Source organism: Chenopodium quinoa, unplaced genomic scaffold (assembly GCF_001683475.1).
Source record: "Chenopodium quinoa cultivar QQ74 unplaced genomic scaffold, ASM168347v1, whole genome shotgun sequence".
NCBI lineage: Eukaryota > Viridiplantae > Streptophyta > Magnoliopsida > Caryophyllales > Amaranthaceae > Chenopodium > Chenopodium quinoa.
Window position 1 is genome coordinate 4665824 of NW_018745003.1, and position 15243 is coordinate 4681066.

Here is a 15243-nt window from a genome sequence, read left to right on the forward strand (position 1 = left end):
TAATTCCTGATCTTTTTGTACATTTGTGGCCTTTCCTTGTTGATTAAATCACTTGGTGGTCCTATTTCTTTGTGTGTGGAACACATCAGTCACCTTTCTTTCTCCTTACCTACCACTACCGTGGCCGTATGCACAACACTCTTCAATATGCCATAATAAGCATACATTCAGATTTTTTTTCCGTCAGTTTCACTAACTGGTCATTAAGGTTATTGAAAGGGGAATCATGACGGGAAAATTGAACCAGTGGTTATCTTTATTGAATTCAAACGCCTTGAACTTGTTTGTCTTGCAGGAGTGGTGATTGACATACCATCAGAATGCGGTTTAAGACGTAAACAGGATTTATTTGATAAGCTGGTAAATGCACTTTTCTGGTATCTTCTTTCCTGTAGTATAATCAACTTTTGAACGGTTTGTGATGGTAATTCTGAGAAAAGATCTAATGAGAATTGCACTCTTGAGCACTGGTATGCGTCATTGTATGAGCTGGTGGTGTTGACTTCAAACAAGTTTATACGATGCTTTAGTATTGACTAATGTGTTAAGTGTTTATGTATGTTATACATGACAGTATATAAGACTGCTATTGTGAAAATTACTGAAGTACATTAAATTCAGATCTCAAAATTCATAGGAAATCATTCTTAAGCAACTTAAATTTACTTGAGTTTGGTTATTTTATTCTGAACTAAACTTATTGGCTCTTATTTGAATTTAACCTTGCAATATTTGATGCGTAAATTGAACTTGGTATCAAACTTCATCTAAACTTACCTCAATGTACCAAAAGGTGAAAAGAACAAAATCCCAACTCCTGATTATCATAAACTTTTGTCAATAATCTTATTATATGCTAACATTACATAAAGCAGAGGGACTTAATGAGACTGCCCATAAGTATGTACAGAATATGACAACAGAAAGCAAGGTTCCTTCTGAAGCTATTTTAAGTACCAAGAACAAGTTAACAACCATTTATCATAATCTTGCTACAGCAAGATTTATAGACATTTGAATGTATACACAGCCTTATCGCGAACTATTCTCTAGTCTTATGATAGGTTTTTCTTTTCCTGAAACGCCCTTATAAAACAAGGTACAACTTGGAGTATCATAGCCAGAAATTCAGATTTTCATTGCATTGATGGCTCTTTCTCCCCTTGAATAATATTGGAAGAAAACACTAACATAGTTCTTGATCTTCTTGTATAGTTGCGGTCTTTCCTCACCAATTAGCTCACTTAATGGTCCTATTTCTTTGTCGAAGGGTGGAGAACATACCGTAGCCACAGAAATCCTTTCTTTCTCCTTGTCTATCACTACCTTGTGCACTGCACTCTTTAATATGCCATTGCTCATAATCTGCATACATCACATTTTCTTTATCAATTAGCAATATGTGACCCGGCCAAAAACAAAACAAAAGGTCTATTACTGCAGTAATAGTAATAAACTTCCTTTCAAAGTACCTCCAACTGGTCACCAATATTGATAAAAAGGGCGTTTGGAACAATCGGAACTTTAAACCATTTGCCATCTTTTTGAACTTGTAAACCTTCAACTTGTTTGTCCTGCAGGAGAATGGTAACTGCTGTACCATCAGAATGTGGTTTAAGGCCTATAACTTGTTCTGGTTTTGAACATGGCGGATAATAGTTGAATCTAGTGAACATGTTTATAGCTTCCACTCCTCCACACTCTCTCAGAAAGCTGTTTTCGTCTAACTCAAGTGATTTTGCAATCTCTTTTAAAATGGTTTTCATAACTCTCCTCACTTCCATGGCGTACTCTTCCAATGTTTCCCTGTAATATAAGCTCGTATTTATCAACTTTGGGATAAATAAAGAGAGTTATAGTTTTGAGGAGTTAATCATACAGTAAATGATTGTATGCAGAAAAGTCTCACCTGAAATCTGGTAAATGTTCAGGCCAAAGCTTAAAATTCCGTGTTCAAGAGGGTAAACTTTGAGATGCAGTCTATCATTCCAGTTATAACTCTGACCCTCAGTAGCTGTATCGCCTCCATAACCTTCAAACCAGTCCAATGTTCTGCTATGCTTCTGTTTATCTTCTAATGGCAGAGCAAAGAATTCCTTACCGACTTCACGGATTTGATCAAGTAACGAACTCGACAACCCATGATTAATAAGCTGAAAAAACATCAGCAAAGTTGCAAAATAATCAGTCTAATGATCTGTGACAGCAAGTACTCCAGAGTTTTTTTTATGGCAAATAGTGTTCAAAACAAACCTGTAAGCATCCCCAGGAATTAAGAACGGATCGAAGTTTTTGCAGTTCTTGTTCGTGTTGGCTTGATGATCCAGATGAAAGTAGGCTAAGATCAATTATTGGACTGTCCATGTATTCAATATCAGAGTGATTATCATCTGATTTGTTTGGAAGTTGGACTCTGTATCTTTCTGGGACTTCTTTGTCTGTAGATTTGATTAATTCTTGAACTGGTTTTGACGGTAGTTCAAGATTCGTAGGAGGAAAAGATGATACAGCCATCTTACTTGGTGATACTAAAATGACAATAGTGAGAAAAGGTAGAAGAGATTAGGTGCAAATTGGATATGTTGTTTATATAACAATCGACGGAGATTTATTTATTCTCTCTATCCCAAAACAAGTGTTACAAAAGTTTTTCAATGTCATAAGAAATCTAGTCACGAGGCTTGAGCCCAGCCCAATTAAAAAAAGGGCCTAATATACTTACTTGGACAGCAAGATTAGGTCATCTTCTCACTTTTCAAATTGAAGTGACCAGAGACTAGACAAGTGAAGCGACCAGATCTTCAATCAACTCGGATCCTTCGCCGGTGACCGGTTAACAGCCTGAGAAGCTATATATATGCCTATATAGATTCTATCACGTTGACAAGTGATAACTTTATTTGTCTAGCTAGCTATGCATCATTACACTAGCAATTTCGTGCACATATATGTATCATCATTCTTTAGAGGCTTAATAAACTCAACATTACCTAAGCACATCAAGTTTACCGCCGCGCCTATAGGACATGGGGGGTGAACTTTAGAGCTTCATCTAGCTATATCATGCCATTGTAATCTTTGAACACCTTTAAAGCCATTAAAGGGAGCCAAAATTTCATATTATCAATCTATACACTGTATTATACTAAAGCATAGTTTTTTTGACAAAATAAATTTGCCTCCTTAACTTTACAAATATGTATATATATTTTTTTTTTACAGATTTTTGTAGAATTATTAGTTTGCCTAGAAACTTTATTATATAATTATTTTATTATTATAATTAGTAGTTACATTTTTCTAGGGACTTCTATTTTTGAATTTTAATTACCATTAATTTTAAAAACTGACCATGATTCGAAAATTATCTAGTTTAATATATCAATAAAAATAATTGGATAATGATCATATGTATGTAGCTTTTAAAGGTACAAATTATATTTAATCTAATTAATTGGAATTGGAACCGAGCTTCTAAATTGTTTTTCCTCTGCTCCATACTTCAATATACTTTTCACAAGAAATTGAGGAATATAGAATTACCAAATTACATTTGTAATTGTATAGTTACATTTTTATGGAAAATTACATAATTTAATGTTGATGAAGATAAAATCATAAAATTATATATGCTTTTGTAGTACATAACGTACTTTGCATTCGAAAGAAAATAAAAATCCATTATCAATGTAAGTACAATTTTTTTTTTGGGAAAAGTGAGGATATAAAATTATGTTGGGACACCATAAAAATCAAAAATAAAAAAAAATTAATTTCTAAGGTGAAAAAAATCTAGAAAAAGGAATAAACTTCCTAAACTTTGACCCCCCATCTAAATATCTAATTACATATCCCATTACAGTACATATTGCGTAGGAAACAAGCATCATTATTACCTAATTTTTCTATAAATATAAGCTTATCAATTAATGAGGCCATCCCATCAACAAACAATAATAAAAAACTATTTCCTTCCAATTTTGTCGATTCTTTGCCCTAATATTTTTTCCATCCCTTTTATTTTCTTCAACTTACGTACATTTAGAAGAACTAAGGATGAATTCTTCAAAGAAGTTGGCTAAAATTACCCTACTTTACCCATCTTTGAATGAACCCGGGAAGGTGATTCGAGCTGTAAAATTTGTCAAATTACCAAGATCTTACTTTACCAAGTCCAAAGACATTAATGTTACATCAAAATCTTTGGTTTCTTGCAAGACAAACACCCTCAAAACTACTCAATCCTCAAAAACAAATACATTAGCAACTAGAAAGAATACTACAAAACCTTTGGTCAAGCCAAACACTCTTGTAAAACCTATTTCGAATTCGTTAAAGGAGCAAACGCAAGGAGCACTAATGATACTACGCATTTGATTAGCGATTCCGGTACTTCATCGTCGTTGCGTAAATATGTTGTTACTAAGGCTGCCGGGGATAAAGATATCGTCACTAAGGCTACTAGGCGCGCTACACTACCAAGTAACCTTACTGAGAAGATGAGACACAACCGAGATTACTCTTTCTTATTCGATGCCAATTGAAGGTGAAGGTGATCAAGATTCAAGAAGTTATATGCTGTACTTTGTTTAGTTTGGAGTTTAATGTACGATAGATATAATCCCAATCTTTATGTTACGCATGCAATAGTTTGGTATAGACATACTTGAATATATATTATTCCACTGGATTAACTAATTGTTCATTATCTTTAGGTATTTCATGTAACAATCTTTAAGTCTATAAATCTATGATGAATATTGATTTTCTTGAATTATTTAATTTCTTCCATCAATAGTATATGTGTATTCTGTTTACTTGATGGTATTGGTCCTTCCTAAGGCACGCATGCACTACGGTTATCTCGAATTCTAGTATTTTAATTTGTTTTATTGTGGAATATTGGTGTTAGTTCGATCCGAATTCATCTGGTTTTGTCTAATTTGAGATCGAGTCAAGAATATTGGGTTTAATTTGATCTTGTCCAAAGATTTGGACATGTTTGGAAGTTTTGTAGTATGGCACGTTTATTAGCCAATTGAAAATTTACAGTATACAATTTCCTTTTGCATTATACGCCCTCTATTTTAAAATACTTGCTCCATTTCTCCATGCACGAAGTTTTAGGAGAAAATGGAGAAAGTAATAAAATATGGAGGTAGTGGGGTAGATAGAAGAATAAAAAATTATAAACAATAAAAGTAGTTGAGAGAATTGGAGGAGAGAGAACATGAAATTAATAAAATGTGATTTATGTTGAATTTACTAGTTGAGAAAAACGATTTAAATATTGTAAAGGTTTTCCAAATAAGAAAATGGAGCAAGTATTTAAAAACAGAGGGAGTACAAATTAAACTTACCTGCTATAAGTTTAATAATAGGAAATTTTGTCAATAATTACCAATTTAAGTCTCTGTTTTGAAAACAATTACCCTTTTAAAAAAATATTTTAAACAACTACCACAAACTTGTATTACGTTAGAGTAGCACTACCACTCTTAAATTTCCGGCAAGAATCTCCGGTGAGTGGGTCCCACTTTCTCCCTTTCCCTCCAAACAAATCACCCAAGATATCTTGTGGGAAAGCCCTACCATTCACAATCTCAACAAGATCTAAACAGTCAGTATAGATTTGGAGTTTTCTTATTTGTATGGTTATTAAGACAAGATTAACCACATTAATGACAACTTTAAACTTCGATTCAAAGGGGTAATTAGAGAACATGTTCCCAATGTCAATTAACATGAAACAAATTATATTAAAATTATTTATGTATTAACAAATTACATGAAATTATATGGCACATACACAGAGCATAATTATATGGCACATACTGTTTTTTTTTTTTAGATTGAAATTATATGGCACATACTTATTACTTAGTGCTCGTATTTTTAGAAAAAAAAGTACTCGTATTTTTTGTAAAAAAATTTATAATTGTAAGAAAAAAGAAAGTATACTTCGTGCTTTCTCCGTTTCAAATTAGTTTACATTTATTCTATTTTAGGATATTTCTTTTTAATTGTATGTTTCTTATGCAGTAAGATATTAGTTAATCTTGCAATAACATACCAAGAACAAAAGTAATAACATGTAAAATAATTGATTCTTAGTTTAAATGTGGTAACAAGAGCTCTAATATATGTGCATTTTCGTTGTCGTCCCTGCTCCAAAATGCCTTTCCTATGTTTAAGATTATTCATGGCATATATCTTTATTTTGAAAATTAACGAATTTAAATTGCAGCCAACAGATTAATAACCACCCTTCAGGGTCCACAGACAAAGTTGGAAACATAAGTTACAAATGGTATGATAATCCAACAGAGTTTATACATATTGCATATCTGCCTTGAATTTCGTGCTTAGATTATGATGATTTTAGAGGAGTCACCAACTTGGTTGATGACTTAGTAACGCAATCAAATAATCCTCATCTTCAAGCTCCCCATTCGATGTGTGAATTTGAGTCAAGACTCACTGTTGCCAATTACGTACAAGGAGTATGTCAATTGCCACTAAATTTTTCAGATGCTGTTGAAATGTTAAGCCGAGTCACGGTGTTTTATCCTGATGAATACCAACCTGGGCGTCCAGATTGAATGAAAGTTGCAGAGTTCAAATAAGCCAATATTATACTACTCCGTATGATTGGGTAATTTTCGAGTTGAATCAGTTTTGATAGTTGGATGTTCTAGTGTTCTACCTTCAGCTATAATTGTCAACCCACTGTTCGTTGACCGTAGTTAAGCAATTAATCCTAGTTTTTGCATAATATGGAATATCAGAATTTCATCAGTGTTAGTTATAAAATTTGCAGGCCATAATAGCATGTATCATACAAAATTAAATCACATCCTAATAACCCTTCTTGCAGTCTTAGACAAGGGGACAGATGTCGCCTAACCACTTGAAATTTTGTTCAGAGTCACTCTCCCATAGTCCCATTTGGTTAATCTACGGAGTATAATTAGCCAACAATACAAATATACTAAAGCTTTCAAAATATACAGACCAAAATAACCTCTTAACTAATCAAATTATATCAGGTAACTCATCCTGGTCATCAATCATCATCCCCATCAGCATCATGCAACTTTAAGTAATTTTTTTTTTCTCAGAGCAGCCCTGCCATTATTACAGGAAAAACTTATATAAATATATATTTAAAATTACCATACATAATTTTTTTTACCATGTTAATAACCTTACCTTTTCTGTTGATTTGTTTGAAGCTATTCAATTCGAAAAGCCGGAACTCCCCGCCATAATTTCCATTTCTCTTCTAAGACAAAAGGAGTCTCTTGTCGAGGATAGATTTCACAGCATTGATCCTCCAGACAACTTCTCATCTTTTCCCGGCTTTTAGCTATAAAATCCGGTAGTTCATTACCCTCCCGAGGAATGTATTTCACTTCCCAATTTTCAAACTCCTGTTAATATCATCAACAAATTACTGTACAATATATATATATATATATATATATATATATATATATATTATTAAATTAAAAGATATACTACGTACATAATGAAATTGAAAATAAAAATCATAAAAATTACTTAATTTTTTGAAAGATTTCTTATCCAAACAAACACCCAAAATATCGTGTGGAAAAGCTCTACCATTCACATTCTCAACAAGATCTAAACAGTCAGTATAGATTTGGAGTTTTCTTATTTGCATGGTTAAGGCAAGATTAATCACATTAATGACAACTTCAAACTCCGATTCAAAGGGGTAATTAGAGAACATGTTCCCATTGGCGAATCTAGCATTTTTTATTAGTAAGTTCAATTAACATGAAACAAATTTTATTAAATATTATTTATGTATTAACAAATTACATGAAATTGTATGTATACATTTATTTTTCTCTCTCACTAACCCCAAATTCACTACGGAGTACAATTTTATTATCTCTTTTCTACCAATTCCAGTTATATTATTTTTTTTCTCTCACTAAGAGCATCATTATTGGTGAACACAAAAAAATGGTTCATGGGTCACTATCACCATTTCTCTCTCATCCACATCAACCCAACAAACCATTTACAATATTCACTCTTAACAATGAACACTAAACAATGGTTCATCATCAATACTCCCTACCCCACCTTATTTTATTTTTGTAAATATAATCTTTTTTGTTTCATAATTATAATTTATTAACCCGATGTCAATATAATTAATTGACGTATTTAATATTTTAATCGTGATTACTAATTAAGAAATTATCGCATTTTTTTATCAGCTTTTTAAAAAACTAATTCTTGTGATTAATATTTTTTAAACAACAACGCAGCTAATTTTAATTAACAAAAAAAAAAGAGGTACAAATCGTGATTACAGTTCTACAACTATAATCTAGTTGGTAATTATAGAGGGGATTTTTGAAGAGAAAAATATAGTAGAAAAAAATGAATTTTCAAAGTTGAAAAAAGTATATCAATATGGGTGTCTATTTATAGAGGGGAAAAAAATAGAGTCGTTGGTAATTTTTATTTTTTTTTATTTGTATTTTGTAAAATATATCCGTTGTAAAATTACAACGGATATATTTAAAACAGTACACACGTGTCAAGCAGCGGCTGGGCCAAGTAGCGCGCTCCCAGCCGCTGATTTCTATTTTTTTCTGACCTTTAACAGCAAAACGACGTCGTTTTGCATGAATATCAGTCCAAAATATTGGTGGGGCCCACAGCGAATTAATTCATGCAAGTGCTTGCTCCTGCAATCGAACCCATGACCACTCAACATGAACAATTAAAGAGTTTGCCATTAAGCCACCACCTTATTTGTTCACTCATTGTGAACTATTAAAATGTTCACCCTTAAAGATGCTCTAACAATTAAATATACCCCTACTTATCATACTTTATTTTATTAATTCCCACATAGGTGTTTGGTCCCCAGTCCCCACCCCTACGATAACTCTATGCCAAGGCTAATGTTGAGATTAATAAGAAACATATGGAGTAGTATTTTACAATAAAAATATGACCTAGCCCACCAAATATCAAAGAAAGCCAGAAATCCCTCCCAATCTGCTTAGCTTGTTAGTTCCTGTAGTTTGTAACTCTATGGGTTTATGGATTGTGGGATAACAAATATAACTAAACACTTTTTACCTAACTTCTAAGCATTAAAAGGGTACTCTAGATTATGAGAGACAAGGGACTTTTAACATAAGTTATCATTTTGGATAGCAAAAATTGTGTGAATCTACCCAATCAACAGACTCTAACTCAAGACTCATGCATCAATTTGCTGCAAATTTGCAGATTCTTCACCATTCCTACTGTCTTCCGGGAAATACAGTTCACATAACCATTTACTAGATAATCGTAGCGAATGAAGCGAGAAAGGCGACCTTAGTCATCAATGTAACTAAGCCTTCACCCTATATTCCTATTTGTGCATTATGTGATAATGCATTGCTAAGAAGATTATCATTTAATTTGAATTTCGAAATTTTATAGGCTTCAAGCTTCAACCCAACTCAATGTCATTGAATTAAACAAAAAAAAAAAAAAAAAAAAATCCCAGATTCTTTTACTTGCCCTTTAGGAATAGTAATTTATAGGTTAAATTCATTACTGTTAAGGCAATCATGCTAAAATGGTAAATTTCATTCCAATTTTTCAAAAAAATCGTGACTAACAAACCAAATTTCATCAAATCAACATATTTGGTGCGAATAACATGAACGTCAAACCAAATTATATTTAATTTCTAAAATTAAAATCAATTGGTATGAAGAACATGAACATAAACAATCAATTAAAATTGCAATTAAAAGAGACTTGCTGAATAATTGACCTTGATCTTTGAAAAATGCTACGGTGGGCCCACTTCTGCCGAAGTAGCTCGCCGGCAAACTGCGGCGGTGCTGGTGGAATTGGAAGCCAGACTACGAGGTGGTGGGAGACGATATCACTACTCCACTACCTTAAGCTCATAAACAGAGTATAATTATATGGCACATACTGTTTTTTTTTTTTTTTTTTTTAAGATTGAAATTACATGGCACATACTTATTACTTAGTGCTCGTATTTTTTAGAAAAAAAAAGTACTCGTATTTTTTTGTAAAAAAATTATAATGGTAAGAAAAAAGAAAGTATACTTCGTACTTTTTCCGTTTCAAATTAGTTTACATTTATTCTATAATTCTATTATAGGCTTTGTTAGTGGTAAACTTTTCATATCATTATAATGAAACCATGTGCTAAAACGAAATCAGTGTGAGCTTTTATACCATGGCAAGAGGTGATAAGTTATACCAATTTGATTAATTGGCCGATCATAATGAAAGCTTGTACACATGCTAAACTTTTGGCTATGACACATCCTTATTTCCTCAAGCGGTAATAAATTACTCTTTATTTATATGTTGTTAAAAAAAGGTTATTACTAATTAGTAATTACACATTCAGAATTTAAAATCAAGTTCATATTACAAGTAAACAAGTAAAAAATTTAAATTTTAAAATCATTGATTGGTCTCTTCCCTGATTGATAGCAATTCGAAAATGTAGGGATATATTCTTCGAGTGAAATCCTTTGGTAAATTTGAGGACGATCATCTGTAATAAGTTCATCTAATGGTCCAATTTCACTATTCCTATCACTGTCCCAAAATGCAACAACTGATAGCCTCTCTTTTTCTGTATTTGTCACCACTCTATGCACCGCACTCTTGAAGATACCATTGCTCATTATCTGCTTCAGCATACAAGAATTACATTGTGTTTGTTACATAACAACATCATAATGAATCGCTAAAAGCTCTAAATCAAAAAGGCGATCATGATTTATTTTTTCTAATGCGATCATTTTTGGTTTTGTTATCATTTTTTTTTTTTTTTTTTTTTTTTATATGGTAAGATACGGGATGGGCCTCCCACCATATCACAGGAATGGAGGGCTGGGTGAGAAATCGAACCCCAACCCGTTGGGTGGGGGTTGCTGAGATGGAGGGACTAATCATCCGTCCATCTCATTACTCGTTTGGTTTTGTTATCATGCCAAAGTACACTAGTGTATATCGTTATAATACCTATATTAGCATAGCAAAAGCTAAAGATGGCGCATGTTTTCGAGCAATTACCTCAACTGGATCACCGAGGTTAAAAAAAAGAGCATTAGGAATGACGGGAACCATGAACCATTGTTCATCTTTCAGGACATGAAGTCCTTCCTCATCTTGTAAGAGCAATGTCAGGGGCTTCAACCCAAGAACTTGTTTAAGGCCTTCACATTTTGGGTAGAAATTCAATCAAATGTTTGTTTCTCTATTTTTATCATATTGTTTTGCAAATCTCTCTTCATCCACGTTCAGCGATTGAACTACCAACTTGAAGAGGGCATCAAATAAGGTTTCTAACCTCGCCGCGTATTCATGGAACACACCCCTGATACAAATTACACTTGATTATTAGAATTTGGAGCATTTTAAAACAATGATAGACAATTAAAGCTATCACCCTTCAACATATATAATGTAAGCATTCAATAAAAATCAATTTGAATCTATAGACACGTACGTGCATGTAAACAACACCAAACTTCGATTTTAATTATAAAGGAGTTTATTACCAGTCTAACATGACACAATACATGAGTCGATTCGTGCATAACATTGTTTATAAAAGATTAGCATGACAAGACAACTTTTTCTTGACTACTTCCATATCAACCTCATTGAGCACGAGACCCACCACTCCGGGCCGCGCCTAGACTTAAATCTTAGTAAACAAAAATATCCACCATTATGCATAAGGCGTACAAAAACATGTGCCACTAATTAGCTACAAATGACAGCTATGTACTAGACAATAATGCAAATAATACTATAGAAGATTAGTTAGGTGAGCAAATTACTTGAAACTAGGAGGAAAATCAGGCCAATATTCGGGTTTACGTCGATCTTCTGGGAAAAGTACAAGATTAAACCCTTCATTCCAATCAAGAACCTTGTTGGTAGCACTAGGACTAGCAACGTTCCCAACTTGGTAGCCATGCCCACTTGTATCATTTGGTAACATTGCATATTTCTGTTTCTCCTCCATTGGAAGACCAAAATATTGCCTTGAAACTTTTTTTGTCTCATCAAGTAATGTTGTTGGTATACCATGGTTTATGAGCTGATAGATTCCACAAAAAAAAAAAAAATTAGATAAAAAAAATAATTAATTATATATATTAGTTTTAATACATAATCGCTCGAGGTAGGCTAGATCTGGTTATTAGACGATGACCCCAGCGTTATATAGGGCCCATGCTTGTATTATTGGGTACAACATGAAAATTGGTCACGACTATAGAGCCATTCAAGCCGATACATAGATCTGGTTATTAGACGATGACCCCAGCGTTATATAGGGTCCATGCTTGTATTATTGGATACAATATGAAAATTGGTCACGACTATAGAGCCATTCAAGCCGATACACATATCGCCATTTTCTAAAAAGTAGTTCATCTTGGCACATATGCACTTTTGTTTACTTGGAAAGTTATTAAATTGGTACATACAATAGACATAAAGTAATGATAATAATGTAAAGCACAACAACGCTCTCTTATAGAATAACCTATTCACTCACCTAATTAAATTGGCTAAATAAAAATACCTTCACAGCCTCGAAGGAGAAGAAGCTCTATTAGATACTCGTATATCAATATGCATAATAAAGGATGCCTGAATTGAATAAAACATACACAAAGTATATACATAGAAATAAGAAAGCTAACCTGAAAGCAACCCCATGAAGAAAGAGCTGATTTGAACTTTTGAAGCTCTTGTATTGTTTTTTGTGATGAAGAGGATGAAGTAAGGAATGAATAATCAATAAGAATAGGATCCATATATGTAACACACTTATCAACTGGTTGATAATAACTATCTTTACAAACAATATATTTTTCTCCCATCATTACTTCACTCTTTTGTTCATCTTTTTCATGGAATTCTTCCTTAGCCATTATTAATTGGATTGGAGAAATAGCAGCTTCAATTATTGTTGAACACAAACTTATGATTTTATAGACTATTCATTCCAACCTAGAGTACCAAGAAAACAACAACTATTCATGTTTTGTATTTGTACATTGTATTATTATAGTATGGCCCATAACAAATTTTTGAGAACACGTATGTAAATTGCTATCCGTTCGATTTCCATAAAAAATGTGGACGTCTCAACTTGTACGTGTCCCAAATCCAAGCTTTATTAAGCTTCTATGTTTTTTTTTTTTTTTTTTTTTTTGAAAGGTAAGAAGAAATAATATTAGGAAACACTCCTCACGAGGGGAATTCCTAATGCCTTTTTTTTTCTTTTTTTTTTTGAAAGGTAAGAAGAAATAATATTCGTTAAGCTTCTATGTTGATGTTGATACTTTTATTAATTACGGAGTATATACTTTTACATACACGTACTATTTTATTATTGTCTTTTCGATCTATCTCTACTCGATAACTACGACAAATTGACTATTAATTATAGCATAAAGCCGAGTATAAAGTAATTCATAAATTAAACCTAATAACATGAACATGAATTTAAACCTAATTTGAATTTGACTTGAAACCCCAAAAGAGTAAACGACATAACCCTAAACGTATATGTCCTAACTCAAACTTGAACTCGACTTTAAGGCTAGTCTAACATAACATGACCTAACATAACTTGACTCGAATTTAACCCGAGAGGTCGAAATTTGACGTGATTTTAACCAAACCCGACCTAACCTGACCTGAAAATCCAATTTTACACCTCAATTTAGACCGTTTGACTCATATCAATTATCCAGTCCATCTGAATGCAACAAAATATCTATATATGACAATAGGGCGGGTCAAATAAGAAATACTTCCCATCCCATATTCAATGGGGGCAGGGAATCAGGATGAGTTTAGGTTGGTCAGGTGGTGAGCTAGAATGAGGATGAAAACTATACCTAGATAGAGGTTGATTTATCATTGGCTATATTCTCTCAACATTGTTATTTTAAGATCCTTATATATTATCGTTAACTCCTTTCGATCATTTTCCTTAAAAAGATTTAGGGGAAAAAAAAAAACAAATGGAATACTAAATATTCAGTTTATTTATATGAAGTAGCTAATCAATAAATAAATGATTAGCTAATCAATAGAAATGATGATTATATTGGTATCAGGTTCAACTATACTATAATCCATATAAATCAATCACATAAATCCTTATATCGGTTTGGATTTAATAGAATTAATATGTATTTATGTCAATTTTAATCCGGACAAAAAACAATTCTTTCACTTTTGTGCATAGATGAATGGTGGTCGATTTAGCATGGTAAGATTGTATTATTTTCACCTACATTGTACTTATCTGAATTTAAACTTATTTAACCTAATTGCACATTATTACATATTGTACATTATAATCAGGGCCGGCTAAGGGCCTGTGCAACACAGGCCCTTAGCACAGGCCCCGTAAAAAATAAGGGCCCAATTTTGAGGAAGCCCAAAAGAAAAAATCCAATATCTCGCTGATTCTTCTTTCTCTCGCTGCACGCTTCACATGTTAACAAAAACAGCATGACTTCCAAATCTTTATTAAATTAAAGTGGCATAAGCCACATTACCAAAAGATAAAACATTCCAAGTGTTAACAACAAAATGATTCCCAGAATTTAGCCTAACAGTTGCTAAATATAAAACAAAGAAAAACAGAGGAAGATAGACAAAAGTATTCTGGGATGTTGCTGATTGACAAAAGGCATGACCAAGAGCACTGAAAAGGTACTAGATGGCCACCATTTCTGGTAGGTCATTGGCATAGTCCTCGAATAGATCAGCAGGGGGGTAGTGGAAGAGAGTTATTTCACCTCTCCTTACTTTGGTTCTTCCCATGTTAGCAAGCTTGTCTGCAACGCCATTTATACCCCTATGAACATGAAAGATACTGACTTGCCAGTCTCTTTCAATGATAGAAGCAACATCTTTGATTACATTTCCCAAATCATGATCCTTGAAAGATTCCGGATCCTGCAACATTTTTTTCAAAGCTTCAGCATCAGTTTCCAGTTCCAGAAGACGGATACCTCTGTCCCAAGCAATGAGTAAGCCTTCCTTAATGGCTAGAAGCTCCGCAGCCGCCGGAGTCATGGCATTGAAGTTGACAGCGTATCCAATTTTCCAAAGGCCCTTATCACATCTGAGAACGCCACCACCACCAGCATTATCTAAACCCAT

General features: G+C 33.1%; 2 pseudogenes; both read right to left on the reverse strand.

Moving 5' to 3' along the window:
* Positions 1 to 794: 794 nt before the first annotated feature.
* LOC110708030 lies at positions 795 to 2586 on the reverse strand (annotated as a pseudogene).
* Positions 2587 to 9739: 7153 nt separating this feature from the next.
* LOC110708032 lies at positions 9740 to 13093 on the reverse strand (annotated as a pseudogene).
* Between the last annotated feature and the right edge of the window lie 2150 nt (positions 13094 to 15243).